This window comes from Acinonyx jubatus, chromosome E4 (genome assembly GCF_027475565.1).
Source record: "Acinonyx jubatus isolate Ajub_Pintada_27869175 chromosome E4, VMU_Ajub_asm_v1.0, whole genome shotgun sequence".
NCBI lineage: Eukaryota > Metazoa > Chordata > Mammalia > Carnivora > Felidae > Acinonyx > Acinonyx jubatus.
The window spans coordinates 36,715,989-36,740,102 of NC_069395.1; the positions used below are offsets into that span (position 1 = coordinate 36,715,989).

General features: G+C 39.0%; 1 non-coding gene and 2 pseudogenes across 1 annotated transcript; all 3 read right to left on the bottom strand.

Annotated features, from left to right (window-relative positions):
• Positions 1-548: 548 nt before the first annotated feature.
• LOC106966826 (40S ribosomal protein S4-like) lies at positions 549-3,136 on the bottom strand (annotated as a pseudogene).
• Positions 3,137-6,592: 3,456 nt separating this feature from the next.
• On the bottom strand, positions 6,593-6,697 carry LOC113604010 (U6 spliceosomal RNA). The gene has a single exon (XR_003425826.1). It is a non-coding gene; the product is annotated as a U6 spliceosomal RNA (small nuclear RNA).
• A 15,678-nt stretch (positions 6,698-22,375) lies between these two features.
• On the bottom strand, positions 22,376-23,224 carry LOC106966808 (dnaJ homolog subfamily C member 2-like; annotated as a pseudogene).
• Between the last annotated feature and the right edge of the window lie 890 nt (positions 23,225-24,114).

The window sequence follows — 24,114 nt, forward strand, 5'->3', positions numbered from 1 at the left end:
AATAAATAAACATTAAAAAAGCTTTTAAAAAAAAAAAAAGGTCCAACTGATAAAACCTCCCCACAACAGTGAGCATACAGACATAATTACAAATTACACCAAACTGAATTTTCCAGAATTAAATTCTCAAACTGAAAAGGCAGCATAAAGGAAAACAAATCCAGACCTAGACATATTGCAGTAAAACTTCAGAACATAAAAGGAAAAGATAACGTCTTAAAAACTATCATAGGAAAAAATAGATTAGCTGCAAAGAAACAAAAACATGATGCTGCCATTAGAGATCTCAACACGAACAAGAGAGTCAGAAACAATGGAATACATGATGAATTCCCATATATAAACAACAAAATGGCTAAAATTAAAAAGACTGACAACACAATATGTTGACAAGAATGTGGAGCCATCAGAACTCTCCTACATTGTTGTGGGAATGTAAAATAATAAAAATCACTCTGGAAAATAGCCTTACAGTTTCTTTTTTAAATCATGCTTTATTATCTTTCATTAAACATAAAGACTTCCAATCACATCACCTAAAGACCATTTTACCCATTGCCCTGTTTGGCCACCAGTCTTTTGTCTCTCTCTTCAGCAATGGTGAGACAGATACCCTTTCCACAGAGAAGAGAAATTCATGGTTTGTTGCTTTTGCCAATAACAAAATATTGGACAGCCAGGTGGCAAAGCTGCTGCTATTGGCATCTTTCACATGAACTACATCAAAAGAACCAGGGTATCTCTCTCTGTTGGTGATCACACCAATTCTTCCTAGGTTAGCACCTCCAGTCACCATACAAAGATTACCAGTGTCAAATTTGATGAAATCAGTACTATTTACAGTTTCTGAATCAATCTGAATGCTGTCATTCACCTTAATGAGGGGATCAGGGTAGTGGATGGTACGAGCGTCATGGGTCACCAGATGAAGGATTCCTTTTGTCCCCACAAAGATCTTTCTCACTTTGTACAACTTGTACTTGGCCTCCTTGGGTGTAATCTGATGAACAACAAAGCGACTCTTGGTGTCATAGATCAGATAGAAATTCTCCCCAGTCTGCAATCCCTATCAAAATAACATCAGAATTCTTCACAGAGCTAGAACAAACAATCCTAAAATTTGTATGGAACCAGAAAAGACCCCAAATAGCCAAAGCAATCCTGAAAAAGAAAACAAAGCTGGAGGCATCACAAAGCTGGAGGTATTACAAAGCTGTAATCATCAACACAGTATGCTACTGTCACAAAAACAGATACTCAGATCAATGGAACAGAATAGAGAACACAGAAATGGACCCACAAACGTATGGCCAACTAATCTTTGAGAAAGCAGGAAAGAATATCCAATGGAATAAAGATAGTCTCTTTAGCAAATGGTGCTAGGAAAACAGGACAGCAACATGCAGAAAAATGAACCTGGACCACTTTCTTAAACCATACACAAAAAGAAACTCAAAATGGATGAGAGACTAAACTTAAGACAGGAAGCCATCAAAATCCCAAAGAAGAAAGCAGGCAAAAATCTCTTTGACTTCAGCCACAGAAACTTCTTACTCAACACATTTCTGAAGGCAAGGGAAACAAAAGCAAAAATGAACTATTGGGACCTCATCAAAATAAAAAGCTTTTGCGCGGCAAAGGAAACAATCAGCAAAACTAAAAGGCAACCAACAGAATGGGAGAAGATATTTGCAAATCACATATCAGATAAAGGGTTAGTGTCCAAAATCTATAAAGAACATATCAAACTCAACACCCAAAAAACAAATAATCCAGTGAAGAAATGGGCAAAAGACATGAATAGACACTTCTCCAAAGAAGACATCCAGATGGCCAATGAACACATGAAAAAATGCTCAACATCACTCATCATCGGGGAAATACAAATTAAAATAACAATGAGGTACCACCTCACACCAGTCAGAATGGCTAAAATTAGCAACTCAGGAAACAACAGATGTTGGTGAGGATGTGGAGAAAGAGGATCTCTTTTGCACTGCTGGTGGGAATGCAAGCTGGTGCACCCACTCTGGAAAACATATGGAGGTTCCTCAAAAAAATAAAAATACAGCTACAACCCACCAATTGCACTACTAGGTATTTATCCAAGGGATACAGGTGTGCTGTTTCAAAGGGGCACATACACCCCAATGTTTATAGCAGCACTATCAACAATAGCCAGAGTATGGAAAAAGCCCAAATGTCCATCGACGGTTGAATGGATAAAAACGATGTGGTATATATACAATGAGGTATTACTCGGCAATCAAAAAGAATGAAATCTTGCCATTTGCACCTATGTGGATGGAACTAGAGGGTATTATGCTAAGTGAAGTTAGTCAGAGAAAGACAAATATCATATGACTTTACTCATATGAGGAATCTAAGATACAAAACAGATGACATAAGGAAATGGAAGCAAAAAATAATATAAAAACAAGGAGGGGGACAAAACATAAAAGACTTAAATACAGAGAACAAACTGAGGGTTGCTGGAGGGGTTGCAGGAGGGGGGTTGGGCTAAATTGGTAAGGGGCATTAAGGAAGACACTTGTTGGGATAAGCACTGGGTGTTATACATAGGGGATGGATCACTGGAATCCACTCCTGAAATCATTATTGCACTATTTGCTAACTAACTTGGATGTAAATTTTAAAAATTTAAAAAATCATAATAAAAAAAGAAAAAAGAAAGAAAGAAATTCTCCCCAATCTTGTCAATGCCAATGACATCCATAAAACCAGCAGGGTACGTTATATCAGTTTGGACCTTGCCATCAATCTTAATAAAACGCCGCATACAGATATTTACTTGATCTCCTGTTAGGGCATAGTTAAGTCTGTTCCTTAGGAAAATGATGAAAAGAAGACATTCTCTCAGCTTATGAGGATGAGGGGCACACACATGGGTCAGTTTATCCAGCATCCAATGCTTTGGATCTACTACATGCTTCAGATGCTTCTTGGGACCACAAGCCATGGCTGCTCTAGGCATGAAAAGAGGACCACCTAGCCTGAGTTTCTTACCAAACTAAACATTCACCTACCCTCCAACCCAGGAATTCCACACATGTCAACAAAAAGATTTATTTATATCAGGTTCATTCATAAGAATTCAAACCTAAAAACAGCATGTATCCCTCACCACCAGAATATATACTATGTATGCATACTCATGCAATAGAATAATGTTCAGTAATAAAACAAAATGAACTACAGATAAATGGATGAATCTCAAAAACATTATGCTAAGTGAAAAAGTTTTACACAAAAGAGAACATGGTTTATGATTTCACTCATACAAAACTCTGGAACAAGCAGATGAAATTATGGTGAAAAAGAAATCAGAACAGTGTTTGTCTCTCAAGGGGAATAGTGGGGATTGCCTGGGAAGGGGCATGATAGAACTTTCTGGAGTGATGTCACTATTCTGTATCTTGAAGAGAGTATAGGTTATACAAGTACATGTATTTGTCATACTCATAAAATGATACAGTTGAGTTTTATGCATAGTGTATATTTTATTTCAAAAAAGGAACTCTAAACAGATACTGAACCCTAGTTAATCATATTCAGTCTAAGTGTTGAAAAATGAGGTATATGGATGTCTAGGACTTATTTTGAAGTGCATCAAAAAATAAAATGGATACTAGGGTGCCTGAGTGGCTCAGTCAGTTGAGCATCCAACTTCAGCTCAGGTCATGATCTCACAATTCATGGGTTCAAGCCCCACATCGGACTCTGTCCTGACAGCTCAGAGCCTGAAGCCTGCTTTGGATTCTGTGTCTCCCTCTCTCTGCCCCTCCACTGCTTGCTCTCTCTGTCTCTAGAAAATAAATAAACATTTTTTAAAAATTAAAAAAAAATAAGATGGAAAAATAAATAAATAGATGTAAGTTAAAACAAATACAGCACAATGTTAACAAATAAAGAATCTAGGGACACCTGGGTGGCTCAGTTGGTTGAGCATCTGACTTTGGCTCAGGTCATGATCTCGTGGTTTGTGAGTTCGAGCCCCGAGTCGGGCTCCGTGCTGACAGCTCAGAGCCTGAAGCCTGCTTCGGATTCTGTGTCTCTCTCTCTCTGCCCTTCCACCACTGGCACTCTGTCTCTCGCATTGTCTCAAAAATAAATAAACATTTAAAAAATTTAAAAAAAGAATCTGAGTAGTTGGTATATAGTGTTCACTGTACAAGCCTTTCAGTATTTCTATATATTTGAATTATTTTCATATCCATCTGAGCTATTAACGTTTAAAAAAGGATAGGGACACCAGGGTGGCTCATTGGTTAAGTGTCTGAGTCTTGATTTCAGCTCAGGTCATGATCTGATGGTTGTGGGATCAAGCCCCATATCAAGCTCCATGCTGGGAGTGGAATCTGCTTGGAATTCTCTCTCCCTCTGTCCCTGCCCCTCCCTCTCTCATGTGCATGCTCTCTCTCTCAAAAAAAAAACAAAAAAAAACCAAAAAACCACATTTTTTTAAATAAATAAATAAAAAGGATAAAACAAGGCATTTTCAGATATAGAAAGGATAAAACTGATAGACATTTGCTGAAAGAAATGATTAAGAATATACCACAGCAGAAAAGAAAATGAGCTGAAGAGAGAGGTGGAGTACAAGATATGATGGCAAACAGAGAAACTGGTAAAAATGTGTTAATAAACTTAAATAAATATTGACTCCTAAAAATAATGAGGACATTAACAGATAAATTGGAAGAGTGTTAACTGGGGCACCTGGGTGGCTCAGTCAATTAAGCATCTTACTTGGGCTCAGGTCATGATCTTGTGGTTTGTTAGTTTAAGCCCCACATTGGACTCTGCTGTCAGCACAAAGCCTGCTTCAGATCCACTGTCTCTCTCACTCTCTGTTCTTCCCCCACTCCCTGATATCTCTCTCTCTCAGTCTTTAGGTATTGGAACAAAAATGTTACTCTAATCCAATTCTAACATGACTTTTATGAAAAGGTTCTTATATTTCCTTTAACAAAAGATTATAGCATCTAATTAGTACTGTGATAACCCTGCTTAGTTACTTACTGCTGCATAGCAAATTACTTCACAATTTAGAAGCTTAAAACAACCAATATTTATTATCTCACAGTTTACTTGGGTCAAGAATCCAGGGATCTTAGCCGGGTACCTTTGGTATAAGGCTTCTCATGAGACCAATCAAGCTTGTTAGCTGGGACTGAAGTTTCATCTGAAGGTTCAACTGGCAGAGGATTTGCCTCTAAGTCCCCTCACATGGTTTTGGGAAAGATTCAGTTCCTCACTGGCTGTTGGCAAGAAGCATCCTTTAGTCTTTGTCACGTGCTTCTCTAGGGAAGCTCACAACATGGCAGACACTCAGAATGAGGAGTAAGAGAGCACAAGACTGGATACTCAAGATGGAAACCACAGTCTTTTTGTGACCTAATCTCAGAAGTTGCATACCATCCCCATCATTTGTGCCATACTCTGTTTATTAAAAATTAAGCCCACACTCAAGGGGAGGGGATTGCACAAGAGTATAAATGCCCAGAGGCAGGGATCATTGTGAACTTTCTTAGAGGCTGCTTACCACATCTACTTTTGACCCTAAACTTCTATCTTTCCAGTTTGATTATTCGACCATTACCCACCACAAACATCCTTCTGTATCTTCTGTATCTTTAGGACATTCAGGCCATTGAACTCCCTATTAGTTAACACTACCACCACCACTACCATGCTGTTTACTTTCCATGTTACTAGTTTAGATTATCTGGTCTATCCATTTGGTAACTCTCTCACCAGCATCTTAAACTCTCCTGCCCCTCTACCCTCTGTCTTTTCATAAACCCAACCCTGGATGAATATATCATCTGTTCCCTCTGTGCCTGCATCTTGCTGGCTAAACCATGCTGCAGGAAATTGTGAAAAAGGCCAGATTCGCATTTCTATCTATACCTTAATGATTTCCTACCCTGCCGGAGCCCTCAGCACGACCTGGCAGTTACCCTGTACGACCTGAGTCAGCTTGCTTGCTATTCTTCACCATTTATAACCTTCTTCCTTCAACCAACACACCCTCATTCTCCCAATTTCAATGGTAAATGCCTCCACTTCTCAAAAGACAAAGTCTACCATAGGGGTTCCTTTGAATTTCTACCACAAAGACCTGTTTACAATTGCTGCCATTCTCTCATCTATTCCACCTTTTGAAATAGTGCTGAATCCCATCCCTGGCCACCTTCTCAGAAGCTTACCATTATTGATTATGTCTTTTCTATCCTATATCTTCATCATCTTCTCTCTACTGAATCCTTCACATACGAATTTTTTTTTAATCCCTGATCCCACTTCCCACTCTATCAACTGCTATCCTAGATTTCTCCCCTTCTTCACTGCTGATCTTTAACAAATTGCCTAAACTCACTACTTCCATTTCCTCCAATCTTATTCTTTCCTCAGTCCAATCCATTTCTTTCCCCTCCCGACACTGCTGAAACAGTTCTCCCTAAGGTCACCAGTGACCTCCACATCACTAGAGCCAATGAATATTTTTCACTCTTTGTAGTACTCTATCTCTTTGTGGCATTTGGTGTTTTTGTTTGCTTGTTTGTTTTAAAAATATGGAAGCTTCATGAATTTGTGTGTCATCCTTGCATAGAGGCCATGCTAATCCTCTCTGTGTTGTTCCAACTTTACTAAAGTGCTGCCAAAGTGAGCACTCTGTGGCATTTGAAACACACTTTTCCCTTGGTTTCTGTGATGCCACATTCCTGATTTTCCTCCTCTGTCTCTGTAGTGGCATTATTTATATTTATGGTGTCCTGGAATCTTCTAAACACATTTCCATATTGTGTTCACTTTCTTCATGATGACTCCCAACTCCCAAGGCAAAGACCAGGGCCTGCCTTGCCAGCCTCCCTTGTAATCAAGTGTGAGCATGTGATGTTAAGTCCCACTACTTACTGCATCCACATGAGACTTGGAATTAGAAGAAAATGCTAGAAGGAAGGAAATAAGTCAAACTAATTTTGCTTGCATAGGTTATTGTGAGGATTAAAATTTGATAATATACATAGAGCAATTAGAATACGGCCTGGCACAGTGTCAGCACTATGTAAGTGTTAGCTATTATTATTCTGAAAGGAACAGTGGTATCTCGAATAACCCAAAAACTATTCTAAAAGATTCCTATCATCACCATCTGTCAGCCAAAGATTTTCATTAACCATGAGACACATAAAACCAGCTAGGGACCTGCTACCATGGCTATATTGCTGGTGAAGATCACAGATAGATCAACAAATAGAGAAGCAGACCAAGACGTTTAGCATGAAAGTTGGAAAGTTCAGTGTGATTTCAATCATGGTGTCAAATGCTGAATCAATATTTCTGGGGATGGCCAGCTGCAAAAGGAATGGCTGAGCTTCACACATGGAATTTTTCCCCTCAGAAATTAAAAAAGGACGGAGTGGGTTAGGGGGAGACACTTTGGACTAGAGGGAAGAAATTAATTCAATGGAACAGAGACAAGGACTCCCCTCTCTCACATCCCCCTAACCCCACCAAGCTATAACTGTAAATTGTGTAAAACAAGAAGAGCCTTTTTTTATGAATTATTGCTTTGCGAGCAAATTAACTGAGTAATATAGAACAGTATGTGTATAATTTTATATAATCTATATATCTGTAACATATAACACATTATCTGCTTCACTTAGGTGTGATGAGGAGTGAGCAAATTAATAATGTAAAGCAATGTGAACAATGTCTGGCACACCATTGTTTGTTTGTTTGTTTGTTTGTTTGTTTGTTTTCAGTCATGTCTTTATGCCCTGCCATTCCCTTTTACTGTTTAAAAATGGTTGGTGCAACTGAATTGCCTGCAGTTCAGGGGTTTGTGACCAGAAAGATGCTGCACAAGAAGAGAAAAAACAAAAGCCATGAACCCTAGGGGTTTACCTTTGAAGCTAAAATCTCCACTCCCCACTAATCTTTCTAGGAAGCTATAACAGAGGTTCCTTAAGAGAAACGGTGGGCAGAGGCCTTGAGGGTGCCCATTGTTGCATGACAACATACTTAAGGCTGGATCCGCCTACCACAGCTGGCTTTCCACCCACTACAGTGCCTACCCCAGGCAGAGCCTTCCTCCCCAGCTGACCCATGCCAGAGAGCCTCAATCCCTACAGCTTTGTGGGCAGCAGATTTTATAGCCTCAACCACATAAATGATTGTCCAACTGTACCCAGAGCAGCCAGGAGAACAGTGTAAGACTTTACTCTCTGTGCTTAAATTAACACTAGGCATGATTCAGAATTGAAAATCCAGTGGAAGAGTAACTCCCAATGGTGCTTGTGAGTCACTGGGGAATCATTGTGACACCGTTTGGATAGCTTTGGTTTGTTTGCATTATATATGACCTTGTTATCACGAGATTTCTCTCTTCACCAGCATGGGATCTACTTACCTCTGCTCTTCAAATGCCACTTTGTTTACTCATTGGCCATCCTTTTTTGAAAAATACCATCTCAGCATCAACAGGCCCCTTATGTGGCCACCTAATAAGTTACTCAGTAAAGTATCTTTCAGTAAGAACTATATAGAATGAATTATCAGAAGCCTTAATATAATTTACCTCTATAAAGTATTGACTTTTCCAATACAATTCTAAGAGTACTCTTATGTATCATCCCAAGAAGGAAGAAAGTAAAGAAGAACATAAAGAACCCAGAGCACTACAGCTCTCCACATAGTTCACATTCAGGACATAAATGCAGAAATGACCAAAGATGAATGCCAAAGAGTTGTATCAACCTGTGAGCCAAATGCCAGAGACTAATTCCCTTAATTTTCTGAGAATTGTGAACACTGCTGCAGGCAGCCAAACCTTACTCTTAGAACAAGTGAAAGAATATATAAAGCAGAGGACCACCATTTGTAGAATACGTATGCATAAAAAATGTAACAAATGACAGAAAATATGGAATTCCTCAAGGTCCCTTTTGTTCTTACGTTCTTTGTTAAGGACAATATTTGAACTGCACTCAACCTTCCAACATCATAAAGAAGAAAGTGAAATCTAAGATACGGAAAAAATATATTAAGAAACCCTATAGCTAGTTCAAGTAGTTCAAGCCTCCAAACCCAGCTGAGTGAAACATTAGAGTAACCAGAAGCGCAAGCACACAAACAGTGGTTTCCTGATTCTTTCCTAAGGAGAAAGAAATAAATTATTTTAAAGACTTTTTTTAAATGTTTATTTATTTTTGAGAGAGAGACAGATACAGAGAGAGACAGAGACAGAGAGACAAAGCATGAGTGGGAGAGGAGCAGAGAGGGAGACACAGAATCTCAAGCAGGCTCCAGGCTCTGAGCTGTCAGCACAGAGTCAGCTGTGGGGCTCGAACTCATAAGCTGTAAGATATGACCTAAGCCAAAGTCGTACACTGAACCAACAGAGCCACCCAGGGGCCCCAAGAAATAAATTATTTTAAAAACCACTGTCTACGGCCGCCTGGGTGGCTCAGTTGGTTAAGCATCCGACTTTGGCTCAGGTCACAATCTCACGGTTCGTGGGTTTGAGCCCCGCGTCAGGCTCTGTGTTGACAGCTCAGAGCCTGGAGCCTGTTTCGGATTCTGTGTCTCCCTCTCTCTCTCTGCCCATCCCCCAGTCGTGCTCTGTCTCCCTCTGTCTCGAAAATAAATAAACATTAAAAAAAATTTTTTTAAATAAAAACTACTGTCTAGCAAGCTAACGATCCATATCCTGAGCAAACTATAGATAGGTTATTAAATACATGAGTTGAGAGTATGTAGAAAGGAATGAGTTGACCACAAGGAACCAGAGACAGGTAAACCAAATGGGGAAAGAAAGGAGCAGAAGATAGTAGAGGGAGAGAAAGAGACTATAAAGAAAAATTGTGAATTCCTTGGAAATGGACCAAAAGGATTACAGGATGTCTTTAATGAAAACCAAGTCTTTTTTAGCATATCCTCCAAAGATATCCAGTTCTACGGGGGTCTTCATGCCTTTCATGACCTTTGAGCTACTTACAACTCTGTAATTTGTAGACAACTTACAGAAGTGCAAATTAATTTTGTCCAGAGATGTAGAAATGAATTTTTTTCTGATGGAGCATCAGTTGATTTTCCCCCACCAATGTGAATAAAACAGTTTAGTGTTTATGAAGCAAATTCTTCTCAATATTCCTAATGGCCTGTATGGCCCATATAAGTTTCTGCTCTCTGGACTCTCCTTTGAACCTGTTGTAGCATCTTACTAACTCCTATATTAATTAATGAGCTGAATAAAATCTTTAATTTTTTTCAAATTTTATATTGTACAAGAGGCATGACTTTCCCTTTAAAAAATATATTTCCTTTTATGGGAGGATGGAAGCGAGTTCCAGGCAGAAGCAGTGACAACTTTTTAAAATATGGAAATGAGGAAAAACATAATGTGTTGACAGCAGAAATAGCACTTGCACTAGTGGGGAGATGAGGATGGAAAGGTGAGCAAAAATTAGGTCAATGGAAGTGAAAAATGTATTATCTTAACAGTTGGCACCAGAATTTTTCTTAGGGAGGTTACTATAATTTTTTTAGCCAATACTTGGACTGCTGCTTATGACAGACCAAAGAGTGTGAATGTCAGCGGGCACCATGGTAAATATTTTAGAAAGTGGCTAGAGTGATCTTCCTAAAGCAAAGAAAAAAAAAATATGTTTTAACTTCTAAAAAGGGAGGGTAAGAGAAGAATCAGGGATATGATGTGTAGTTGGAGACCATGTAGGGTAAAAGGCCAGTAATGTTGGAGTAGCTAAAAGGCATTTCAAAAAAGGAATGGCTAATGTTCAATTTGAAGTCATTTGCATTGATGCAGTATAAATCTTTCCAAAATTAGCTTTGTGTCAGCTAATTTTATGGTCAAATTCTAGGGAGCTCCTTAAATATGTATAGAACTTAAAAACAAACAGAATTACATATTTGAGTTTCTGTGGAGGCACTACCCACTAAAACCTGAGCCCAGCAGTAGGAGTATTCATGCAAAAGATGTAGACACAGAAATCTTGGAGAGAAATACTAGACTTTCCTAGGATTGAGGTGACTTTATTTAGGTGTCAGTGGGTAATAGGTCTACAGCTGACATATGGGTTACATAAACCAAAAATAAAGAGTTTCTACTTGGCCTTGGAGATGATAGAGTCACTGAGGTGACTGGCATGGCAAGATAGCTGTGTCTAGAGGTTAGGGAATGACGTGAAAAAAGGCAGTCAAGTGCTCAGTTGGGGTTGGGAAGGCAATCCGAGTTGCAAATTACAGAGCATTTTCAAATGGGGACAAGTATTTTACATGGGGGCATTAAAAATAAACTAATTAACCCGGGTCAGAGAGCAGAACTGTGATTGACAAAGGGATGGAGAGAAAGGCCAGGCAGCTGTTCAGATCACCAAGTCATTGTTTCATACTTCTAGTTTCTAGCAGAGGGAAAGTCTCAAATTACCTTCCCACATATTGTCAGCATTTAAGAAATCATGTTAGTATCCGTGCAGGGGAAAATCAGAAATGATATGTGAGCTGCTTCCTAGGGAATATTGGCATTTTCCAGAAATGGTTTATGAAAGGATCATCTTTCTTATCAACCACAAACGCTTTTTGAAGATCTGCTTACACTAAGACCCAGTCGATCTGGAGCTAGTGCAGAACTGAAGAGCAAAGGAGAAGAAATATATGTAATCTCTTCTCCTATTGGAGTTAGATCAGCTTTGTGGTTGAAAATATGAGCTTTGAAGTCAAGTAGAACCAATTTGAGACCCAGCTCTACCCCATACTGGCTGTATGATCTTAAGCAAGTTATTTAACTTCTCTGTGCCTCTGTTTTCATCTATAAATGAGGATTAATAACAGTAACTTTCTTAAGAGTAGAAAGATTCAACAACACCAACGATAACAAAAGCTAAACACTTAATATTTGCCACACTGTATAAAGCACTGAGTTTGTAGGAACAGGCACTCCTATTCTCCTATTCTATAGTTTAATCTTCTTGGATGGTTTTTTCCCAATCTGGATAATTTCCTCATACATATGTGCCAATCCAGTACTTTGATAAATACTCAAGGGGGCCTTCTTCAGGCACTAGACACATTTCTTGTGCTCAATAGACCCATGTGGTTAACAGCTAATATTTTGAGCAGTACAGATATGGAACATTTCTATCATCACAGAAAGTTCTATTGGAAAATGTTACTCTAGAGCCCAGACTTGTCTAACTTCGAGCCTATGCTTAGCTTGTCAGTGTGTTAAAATTTATTGTGCATTTAGATCAGCTGGGGATCTTGTCAATCTTCATTTCCAATCTGATGTCAGGTGATCATAATGCTATGGGTTAACAGACAACATTTGAGTAACACTGCAAACGATTAGATATAAGCTTCCATAATTATTAAGTTGGTTTGTGTTTCTTTTGCAGGAAAAACATACTGAAACAAAAAAATCACCTGACAGAAAAGATCACTGTAACATTTTTTAACCTTTCTTACTTGCTATACTTTGAGTGCCTAACTTGCAACTCTAACTTTATACACAAGTTAATTTCCTAACCAGTGCAGGATTGTTCCTTCCAAGGGCCTTCCTGCCCCCTACTTGCCAACACCCCCCAGAAAGCTCAAGGAGTGAATGTGCTTTACCATCAGGGGTCCCAGAACTTTTCCAATGTAGAATTGGGAGAATGGGTCAGGAGAGTAAGAACAGAGTATAGGGTATGGGGAGAGGAAAGATCTCAGTAGAGACATGAAGGAATTACCCCTTCTAAGAATCAGTTGGTGTGGGGAGAATTACAGGCTAGGGAAATAGAAGGACAAGAGTTGGTGCAGCTTAATACAAAAGTGTGAGAGATGTGGGTAGAGATGTGTTAATGAGGTGATTATGTCAGACCTTGTTGGCCCAGTTAAAGGTTTACTCTATCAAAAAGCAACAGAAAGCCACAAAGGATTTTAAAGATAGGAGTCATAGGATTAGAAATGCATTTTATGGAAAGATCATTTCAGATGCAATGAAGAGAATATATTAAATGGCCTAAGCCTGGAGGCAGTGAGACCAGGTGGTGATGGTAATGAAAAATTAGAGAAGATAGGGGATATTCATACCTTTATAGGAAGTAGAGTGAGAGCAGTTCGATCAGGCAGAAAGACATTTCATGTTGGCTATCGAAAAGTCACTTGACTACCTGGGATCTTAATTTTCTCATTAAAAAAATTTTTTTAACGTTTATTTATTTTTGAGAGACAGATCATGAGCAGGAGAGGGGCAGAGAGAGAGGGAGACACAGAATCTGAAGCAGGCTCCAGGATCCGAGCTGTCAGCACAGAGCCTGATGTGGGGCTTGAACCCACAAACCGTGAGATCATGACCTGAGCCAAAGTCAGACGCTTAACCGACTTAGCCACCCAGGCACCCTGTAATTTTCTCATTTTAGAGAATGGCATCATACCTGGCCCTGCAGAGTACTCCCTCCCTTATCATAAAAATTATTATTTTATATTATATATAGCAACATACTCAAGGTAAAGTAAACTTCTGGTATTCCAGAAAATTTTAAATTGTTTAAGATGTATACATTTCATTTTTGTGAAGTGCCTCTCTTCTAAGGAATAAAAGTATTTTATTAACACTGTCTCATAAGCCTTTTGGTTCCCTGTGAAGCTGGACTAATCAACACAATAGACTGACTCAATAAAAGGGTCAAACATTCACTGGCCTATTGATAAACTATCCAGAGAGGCAGGGTTCTCCCCTTTGAGAATTTTCCACACCATCAACATTGATAAGCCAAATGCATCCTCTAGGCCACCTTGAAAGATTAAGATTCATGTTTGAGAACTCCAAGGATCCATAAATCAAGAGCACCAGTGAAAAACTATGATTTAGAGTTTACTTGTAAGAAGTACACATGTGTTTTCAGCGTATTATTAGAATAATCACTGATAATATCATATTTTATACATACATTTCCCCTAGATTTTTTTAGTTTGAAATAGCTTTCATGCATTAATTTTCATGCGCTAACATTATCATAATTATCATATCTAAAAATGCAAAGCAATAGATTCTTTTTCTGTTGTTAAAACCGTGTCTTTGTCCTTTCTCCAGAAGATCTATATGTAAACATTTCAATCTTTTAAGCACTCATAAAAAAGTGATTCTGTTTTCGGGCGCCTGGGTGGCGCAGTCAGTTAAGCATCCGACTTCAGCCAGGTCACGATCTCGCGGTCCGGGAGTTCGAGCCTTGCGTCGGGCTCTGGGCTGATGGCTCAGAGCCTGGAGCCTGTTTCCGATTCTGTGTCTCCCTCTCTCTCTGCCCCTCCCCCGTTCATGCTCTGTCTCGCTCTGTCTCTCTCTGTCCCAAAAATAAATAAACGTTGAAAAAAAAATTTTTTTTAAAAAGTGATTCTGTTTTGAGGATATTCAGTGTCTACATATTTTAATTAAATATCTGTAGAATTCATAGGAACATAAAACAATACCTATCTTTAATACACACACACATGCACAGGTACACACATACACACACATATATGTATACCATTCTAGAAAAAGTAATTAACTTTAGTGGAATATTTGTAATTCTGTCCCCTAAGAGATTAAAGGTTATTTGAAATCTAGAATTCATATCAGACTGTGAAGTTTGGTTATAGATAAACTCAATGAAGTTTGATAGACCAGAAAGGATACATTTCAAATTCAAAGTCAACTGTAGGGCTAAGAACCTACAATCACTGGGATATCAAACAGCTGAAATTCATTGCAGTATAGTCCAAGTTGCATACTGGAAAAGAAGTGGGAGGTAGATATCACAGAGATTCTAATATGTGCGTGATGGTATGCCGTTGTTGTTTTCATTTGCAATTCCCTAATGACATACGATGTTGAGTGTCTTTTTATAAGGTTATTTGCCATCTGCCAAGATCTTTTGCCCATTTAATGGGTTAAGAACCTCATTTTCAGATGAGGAAACTGAGGCACAGAGGGGTTCCACAAGTTGCCCAAGGTTACACAGCTGAGGCTGAACCCAGGCAGGAGGGATCAAAGCCCACAGTTGTAATCGCTATCCTGTAATACTTTCCGGATACAGGTTTGGAGCTAAAAAACCTGGGTGTCCAGCTGGCTGTGCGATTTACATGGTTTCTAACCATGGGAAAGTTATTTGATCTTTCCCAGCCTCAGTTTCTTCTTCTGTAATATGAGGAAGACAGTGTTGCTGTTAAGATTAAATGAAACAAAGTAGTGAAAGTGCTGAACTTGTTCTCAGAACATAGCAGCTGCCAATAAATGGTAGCTATTATTAGTCCAACACCACATGAAAGAGTGAGAGAGGCCTGCCTTAGCCACAAGAATTAGCACCTGCCTCAAAACTAAAATAGATCAGTCTGGGCTTTAAATTCTATAGAAACTCAGACATTTCTTCCTGAGGTTTTCATGATCCATTGTCAGCTGATATACCTTGTGCACACAAAGGAATAAAGGGGGCTCCAGTTTCTTAAAAGAAGAATAGAATTTTACTATATTCAATTTCCTTTTCCTGTTCATCTTGTCCTTTTGATGGCCCTCCAAAAGAAAAAAAAAGTCACAGTTGTGTTAACCTTGCAGCTAATGAAGCATGCCTGTAACCAGATGTGCCCTGCTTGCGTCCACTGAAACCAGAATGGTGGCAGAAAAGGCAGACATCCAAGCAATTGCACCCGATGTGCGTGAATGACTGTCAGAGAATGCAGGGATCCTCTGAAAACAGGAGTTGTGAATGCTCTTAAGGCCATATTGCTCAGGGGTTGATTCTCAAACCTTGTTTGATCCCCAGAATCTCCTGAGATGCTTTTTAAAAGAATAGATTCCTGGGGCGCCTGGGTGGCTCAGTCGGTTAAACGTCCGACTTCAGCTCAGGTCAAGATATCGCGGTCCGTGAGTTTGAGCCCCGCATCGGGCTCTGTGCTGACAGCTCAGAGCCTGGAGCCTGCTTCTGATTCTGTGTCTCCCCCTCTCTCTGCCCCTCCCCCGTTCATGCTCTGTCTCTCTCTGTCTCAAAAATAAATAAAACGTTAAAAAAATTATTAAAAAATATAAAATAAAAGAATAGATTCCTAAGTGCTCAGCTTAGACTTAACTGAGTCAGAATCTCCTAGGGGGTGGTGAGGAGAGAAAGTATTCTGATACATGTACCTTTAAAAGTTCTGAGAGGCTCTAGTGATCAGGGAACTGCTGATATAATGTCATTCCCATCTGATGTCTGGGATCCTCCGTGTGTGTGTGTGTGTGTGTGTGTGTGTGTGTGTGTGTGAGAGAGAGAGAGAGAGAGAGAGAGAGAGAAGAAGAAGAAGAAGACGACAGAAACAGAGAAATCAGGCAACTGCTGTGGGAAAATGGAACATTATGGGATGTAAGACCTTTACAATTATACAATTTATTGTACTTTATCAATAAAAGTAGATGCAAACTGATTCAGAAGTAACTGAAATTGTTTCCTAATGAAAGTGATCAAAAACAAAGCCTACCAGTTCAAAAACGAAAAAGATGCTAAAAGGAACCTAATATTCAGTCCTCTCACTTTATTCTGATGTTGTAGCATCTTTAGAACATCTTTAGATAATGACTCTTAACTAATTTGGATAACTATTCCCTATGAGAGCTAATGAAGTTGAATAATTTAACTAAATATTTGGAATCAAAATCTAAGTGCTTTCCCTTAGCTTTTTAGGTTTCCAGAACTTTAATGAGTTAATGAGAAATTTGCATTTAGGAAGGCAATAAATAAATTAATTATGCTTGGAAGAAATCCAGTTTCACGAGTTTAAACTATTATTAAAACTCTGCAAATACTTTGATTTTGATTTTTAAGGTTTTATCTTTTGACTTTTATTTATTCATTCAATAAACTTTTTTTAATGTTTATTTTTGAGAGAGAAAGCACGTGCACAAGCAAGGGACAGGGAGAGGGTGGGGGACAGAGAATCTTAATCAGGCTCTGTGCTGGCAGCAGAGAGCTGGATGCGGGGCTCAAACTCACAAACCATAAGATCATGACCTGAGCCGAAGCCGGATTCTTAACTGACTGAGCCATGCAGTCATCCATCAATAAACTTTTTTGAGAACTATTAATTACTATGGCACACCACTGATCTAGATGGTGTTACCAAGAAGAGGAGGTCCCCATATAGATAAACAGAGGTGGAAGGGTTGGGGAGTGGCTGGGCTAGGAGAGAAAAGAAACATTATAATGAGCGCTTACTCAGTGCCACTCTCATTTATATATGGTATTCTTTGTAATACGATAATCCAACAACATAATTTGATCACTAAGAACTAAAACTAACACATTTCCTAAACCTATGTTAAGCAGTCCTAGAACTAGACACACCTTCCTGTCCCTCTGAAAAGAAGCAAAAATGACCTGCTTGCCTCTGGAAAATAAGACTGTGAACCAACTAAAATAGGTTAATTCCAACATTAGCTGCATGCTTGTCTCATTAGGACCACCAATCCAGTATTATTATGTCACAGTTTCTCCCCCTCCTCAACTAGTTCTCCACATTACAAGCTATCCAACCTATCTAAATCCTATAAGTATCCTCCCCTGACTTCTCCTGAGATATTACTCTCTGTCAAGATGATGCTCCCCCTTTCTACAGCAAATCCAATACAAATAGACTTGTTTGATCAATAGGTTTTGTTTTGTTTTCTTTTGTTTTTCTGGTGGCCTTCTGGGGAGTCAACAGTCAATGTCACTCACTATTCTTTGATGAAGAAATTTGCCCAAACTCATCAGCTATTATGAACTACCTTCTTGAAGAGCCAAGTGTTAAATGCAGCTGTAGTCGACTGACTCTGAAATTCCTATTCTCTCCACTGGGGCCCACATTTAGGCATCTGTGCTAGACGAGGTAAAGCACACACAGGTGTGTTTACTGTACATTCTCAGATGCTCTCCAGCAAGCAACTTTGAAGGGGATGGCAGCATTAAAAGTGGCAATCCATAAATGCAAGGGAAATTCAAGTCCTTAAATCAAGTCCAGAGGTTTCTACTGCCATCTGCTCGTCACAGTGACACAGCAGTAAAATGCATAAATAAATGACTCACAGACCATAAGGGAGTTAGTTGCCTAAATGAGTCCCACAAATAGATGCAAGCAAACAAGAACTGAAGTCTCACTACTGACTGATAACAATAATAAAAGCTTAAAATTTTACACATGATCCTTAAAAAAATTATGGAAGCCCTCCTCTGTCAAGGCTCATAATCATATGCTCATAATCATAGAATTTTGGGGCTTAAGCACTGAATAGTTATTGAAAACATAAAATATCAAATAAAAATGCAACAGTATATCAGTTTCAAATGTATTGAAGATTCTGTGTTGACTTCAGAATGGACCGAGGTGAACAGGGGAGCTTTGCGGGACACAGAGGAGGTGGAGTTTGGTCAGTAGTTCTAGACAGTTTGATTAGTTCTACAAGGAGGTAAAGAGGCAAACATCCTAAAGGCAGAGTCACATGAAGGAAAACAATGAACCATTTGCCAGAAAATATAAAATATGTTCTAGATATGCTGGCTAAGGGCTCCCAGCTCAGCCAGTGGGGTTCTAGGCTGAGGTCAGGCCATGGTGGCTACTGACACTCTGCCATTAAGAAGGGTCCAGAGGGACACAGTCTGGGTGGGGGTGCAGGGGAGGGGGTTGGGGCTGGTATAAGAAATTTCCACAGCAGGGAAAGTTTCTGTCACTTTCCTGTAGGGAGTGACATACCATGACATTACCATCATTAACAGTGAAAAATGCAGATTGTACTGTTGATGAATGAGTTAATAACAATGACAACAACAGCTAATACTTTCAGGTAGCATTATTTCATGCCAGGCAGTATTCTATGCACTGTACATATACTAATTCATTTAAAGTTCACCCTGTGAGTACCTATGAAGTAGGCACTGTAATTATCCTTAAACATATGAGGAAATTGAGACATAGGAAGATTAAGTGACTTGTCTAGGTCTAACAGCTAGTAAATGGCAGAGCCAGGATGAACCAATCAATCAATCAATCAATCAATTAATTAACAATCCAACCATTTGTGATGTTCTGTCTTAGTAGGCAGAACACATGCTTTTTTCTGCTCTAATGGTGTAAGAAATCTACTCTGTGCTCAGCAGTCTACTTCAGACCTCGGTACTGAGTACTCAGTATTCATATGGATGTAGGCTTCTCCCCTTGCTATATGGGATTTTGTGCTTATATATCACTTACAAGGCACAACATTTCTTGCGTTTTATCTCCCATTTCACTAGAACAATGGGGATGTCTTACATAAACTGTGCTCTTAAAGTGGCTTCAGGTTAGTTGGCCAAAACTGATTTGTGATTTTCTATTCATGTTCAGAATTATAATTTGTAAATTAAAAATTATAATTCGAAAGGATTATTTTCAATTTTTTAGATTTAGCATATTTTTTTTGTCTTGGAATAATCCCAAACTTACAGAAAAGTTAAGTGGAATTCAAAGACCTTTTCTTCTGAGGCATTTGAGAATAAATCGCCAGCCTGATGCCCCATCACCCTGTAAGTGCTTTAGTGTGTATTTCCTGCAAATAACATCCTCCCACACTCTGCAATGCAACCATTACAACCACAAAGTTAACACTGACACTACACTCCAGTTTAATCTGCAGACCCCAATTGTCCCATTACTGTCTTTTATAGATCTAGTTCACAATCACACGTTGCATTCAGATGTTCTGTTTCTAGTCTCCTTCAGACTAGAACAGTTCTGTCTTTCCTTGTCTTTCATGGCCCTGAGACATTTGAAAATGACAGGCCAGTTATTTTATAGAATGTCTCTCAATTTAGAGTTGTCTGATGTTTTCTCCTGATTAAATTCAGGTTATGCATCTTTGGTGGGAATATTGCAGAAACAATGCTGAGATCTCATTGCATTCCCAGGTGGTGCAGATTTTGATTTGTTCCTTTATAGAGAATGTCAGCTTTAACTATTTGATTTAGATGGTGTCTGCCAAGATTCTCCACTGCAAACTTACTCTTCTCTTTATAATTAATAAATATTTTATGTAGAGACACTTTAAAATAATGTGAATATTCCATTCTTCATCAAATCATCATTTATTAATTTATATTAGCATGAACTTATGACTTCCTATTATATTCAATGAGTTACCATCTCTTAGATAATATCTTTTTTTTTAACGTTTATTTATTTTTGAGACAGAGAGAGACAGAGCATGAACAGGGGAGGGGCATAGAGAGAGGGAGACACAGAATCGGAAGCAGGCTCCAGGCTCTGAGCCATCAGCCCAGAGCCCGACGCGGGGCTCGAACTCACGGACCTCGAACTCACTGACCGTGAGATCGTGACCTGAGCTGAAGTCGGACGCCCAACCGACTGAGCCACCCAGGCGCCCCTAGATAATATCTTTTTGCTGCTCAAATTGATCAGTAAGATTTCCTTCAAGCTGGCTTCTTTGTGCTTTTGTTGTTGTATTACTTTTTATTTATTTTTTATTGAGGTATAATTAACACGTAGCATTATGTTAATTGTAGGTGTACAATACACTGATTTGATATTCATACACATTGTGAAATAATCACCACAATAAGTTTAGTTAACATCCAGCATCATACATAGTTATAAAAAAAAATTGTGTGTGTGATGAGAACTTTTAAGATCTACTCTTAGCAACCTTCAAATTATTATTAATTATAGTCACCATGCTGTACATTACATCCCTATGACTTGTTTATTTTATAACCAGAAGTTGGTACCTTTTGTACTTTTTGACCTCCTTCACCCACTTCACCTATCCCCACCTCTCACCTCTGACAGTCACCAATCTCTTCTCTGTATCTGTGAGCTTGGTTTTTTATTTGATTTTGGAGTTTTTTAGATTCCACATATAATTGAGATCATGTGGTATTTGTATTTCTCTGTCTGACTTATTTCACTTAGCATAATGCCCTCAAGTCCAGTTATGTTGTCACAAATGGCAAAACTTCATTTTTTTACAACTGAATAAATTGTGTGTGTGTGTATACACACACACACACACACACACACAGGGGCACCTGGGTGGCTGGGTGCCTGGGCGGCTCAGTGGGTTAAGTGTCCTCCTTCAGCTCAGGCCATGATCTCACAGTTTGTGACTTCGAGCCCCAAGTCGGACTCTGTGCTGACAGCTCAGAGCTTGAAGCCTGCTTCAGATTCTGTGCCTTCCTCTCTCTCTCTCTCTGCCCCTCCCTCGCTCACACTCTGCCTCTCTCTCAAAAATAAATAAACATCAAAAAAGAATTTTTTATATACACATTTTCTTTTTGTACAGTATTTTCAGTTTTATTTTAAAAATGCACATACAACAAAAATTGTCGTGAGCCATTTCTTGGGTCTACTTGCATTCAGCACTTGCATTTGAACAGCTTTCTCTGTTTTTACAATCCCAACAAATTCCTTCTATCATTTCAAGCAGTCCTTCTTTGTCCTGCCAGGCCCTGCTTCTGGTAGTTTTTCCAATCTCTCAGGTGTATTTAATGGGTGTGTTTTCAAAGCTTGTTCCAAAAGCTTCTGTTCTGTTGTCCAAGGGGTGAAATCTGTTCGTGGACCTTCAAATTGTTCTGAAGGTGTTGCTTGGGACACCATTCCATGCTCTTTTTAAATTTTATCAAAATCCTTTTTGTTTATGTCATCTTTTTTTATGAGGATCAAGTTCTTGAAGACTCTGCTCTACCAATAACATCTTTGGCAGTTCTCTTGACTCCAGAAGAAGGTATGTTCATGTAATTAGCAATAACTTCCCATCCTCACTTTGTTCCACAGGAAAGAGGTTCAATTAAGTAGTAATTGCAAATCATCTTCTGCCTAATTTTTACTGCCATTTCCACTTTGTCAGTTGATTTGTCTGCATTCTTAGATGCTATCACATGAGAGCTTCAGATTCCTCTCTTTTCTAATGTGCTCATTTATTTCTTCTCTTTTTTACAGAGCAGATTTTGCTACTTCTTTCGTAGGTGATGTTGGTGTTTCAAACACAGTAAGCTTGCTAGTTCAAGTCAATCACAACATTTTTCCACTTCTTCCATCACTTTAACCTGCTCTGCCTCATTGTCAGAAAAGTGATTCCAGGGGCACCTGGGTAGCTCAGTCGGTTGAGTGTCCAACTCTTGATTTTGACTCAGGTCATGATCCCAGGGTCCTGGGATCGAGCCCCGAATCTGGCTCTGCACTGAGCATGGAACCTACTTAAGATTCTCTCTCTCTCTCTCTCTCTCTCTCTCTGTCTCTCTCTCTCTCCCCCTCTGCCCCTCTGCCCCTCTCCCCTGCTAATGCTCTCAAAAAAAAAAAAATGATTCCAGGTCTTATGTGTTTCAAAGTTTTTCCTTTCCTTTTTAATGGCTTTTTTCTGAATAGTTTTTCCTTCTTAGCCAATAATGCTTATTGTCTAACTTCCTCCTCCTCTTTCTCTTTCACTAACCAAGAAGCTTCTAGTTCGGCTTGTCTTTGTGTTTCTTTAGCTTCTCGCCCCTTCCATTGTGCTTCTGCTTTGGCTCTCTTTTCTGCTCCTTTCACAGTTTTTCTTCTTCCTTAAACTTCTTAATCACTGGACCACAGCTATGTGCATTGTCAATTAATGTTCTTACTTTGTTCATTTCTCCTTTTTTTCTTTGTGCCCCGTTGCTCTCTACTGCTTTTCAATCCATCTCCTCTCATCACAACATTCTGCTTTTTCTTTTTCTTCTTCATCTAAATAAGAAAATTCTCTCAAAGAATCAAAATTATACCAGAAAGAACAAAATTCATCAATATCTTCAAATGATGAATTCATAACCCAAGGTTAGGGACATTTTTCTTTTTACTCAATCATCTGGAATTCCTTTGAAACACTGGGGGAAACACTTCAAAGAAAATGTCCTTTGCTTCACTTTTAGAAGGAATCGAGTTATCAAAAGTAGGATCTACATTGTTGAATGCTTGTCTTTCCACCAGATCAGATAACATTTCGTAAGCCTTAGTTATGCAAGTGAAGTAGTTGTTATCTCCTTCTTTATTGGTTCACCAGCTGCTTTCCATTTGTCTGGGTGATGTTTTAAAATCATTGCTTTATCTTCCAGTCTTTGGGATCAAGTGTTTTCAACAGGGAAACTCTTCTAACTGCAATTCTTCATCTTCTGATCCCTCTGATAACTCTTTCTTATCCTCCAGTTCCTGAAAAGAGGCAGAAGCATTTCTGTTCTCTTAACAAAAAGCTTCAAACCACCTGACAGGGTGTTGAAGCAGAGGTCAGACTGTGGGTGGAGCCCTGGCCATCTGCAGTGCCCAGCAGGAGCAGCAGGAGGGCACCAGGCTACAACACATTTTCTTTATCCATTCGTCCGTAGATGGACACTTAGGTTGCTTCTGTATCTTAATTACTGGAAATAATGCTGCCATGAGCTTGGGGGTGACTATACCTTTTCAAGTTAGTGTTCTCATTTTCTTCAAATGCCCAGAAATGGAATTGCTGGATCATATGGTAGTTTTATTCTTAATTTTTTCGAAGAAACTTCATATTGTTTTCCATAGTGGCTGCACCAATTTACATTTCCACCAACTGTGTACAAGAGTTTCCTATTCTCCATACTCTCACTAACACTTATTTCCTGTCTCCTTGATAGTAGCCATTCTAACAGTTGTGAGGTGATATCTCATTGTGGTTTTGATTCGCACTTCCCTCATGGTTAATGATGTTGAGCAACAGGTATAGGTACATTATACATTGGCCATCTGTATGTCTTCTTTGGGAAAAATGTATATTTGGATCTCCTCTCCCCACCTTTTTTAAATCAAATTGGTTTTTTCTATTGATTTTTATGCATTCTTTATTTTGGGTATTAGCTGCTCGGTAGGTTTCCTTTTCATTTTGTTGATGGTTTCCTGTGCTGTGCATATATCCTTTTGATATGGGCCTTCATTCTGAGAACGATTTACTCTCTGGCCCAATAGGATGCCCCAAAAATTTTCACTGAGCCCTGGAATCAGTCATCTCTGGAAAACCCTGATACTTATTTAGTAGAAAATGATATTTAGAAACCTGGATGGAAAGTGAGCTCATTG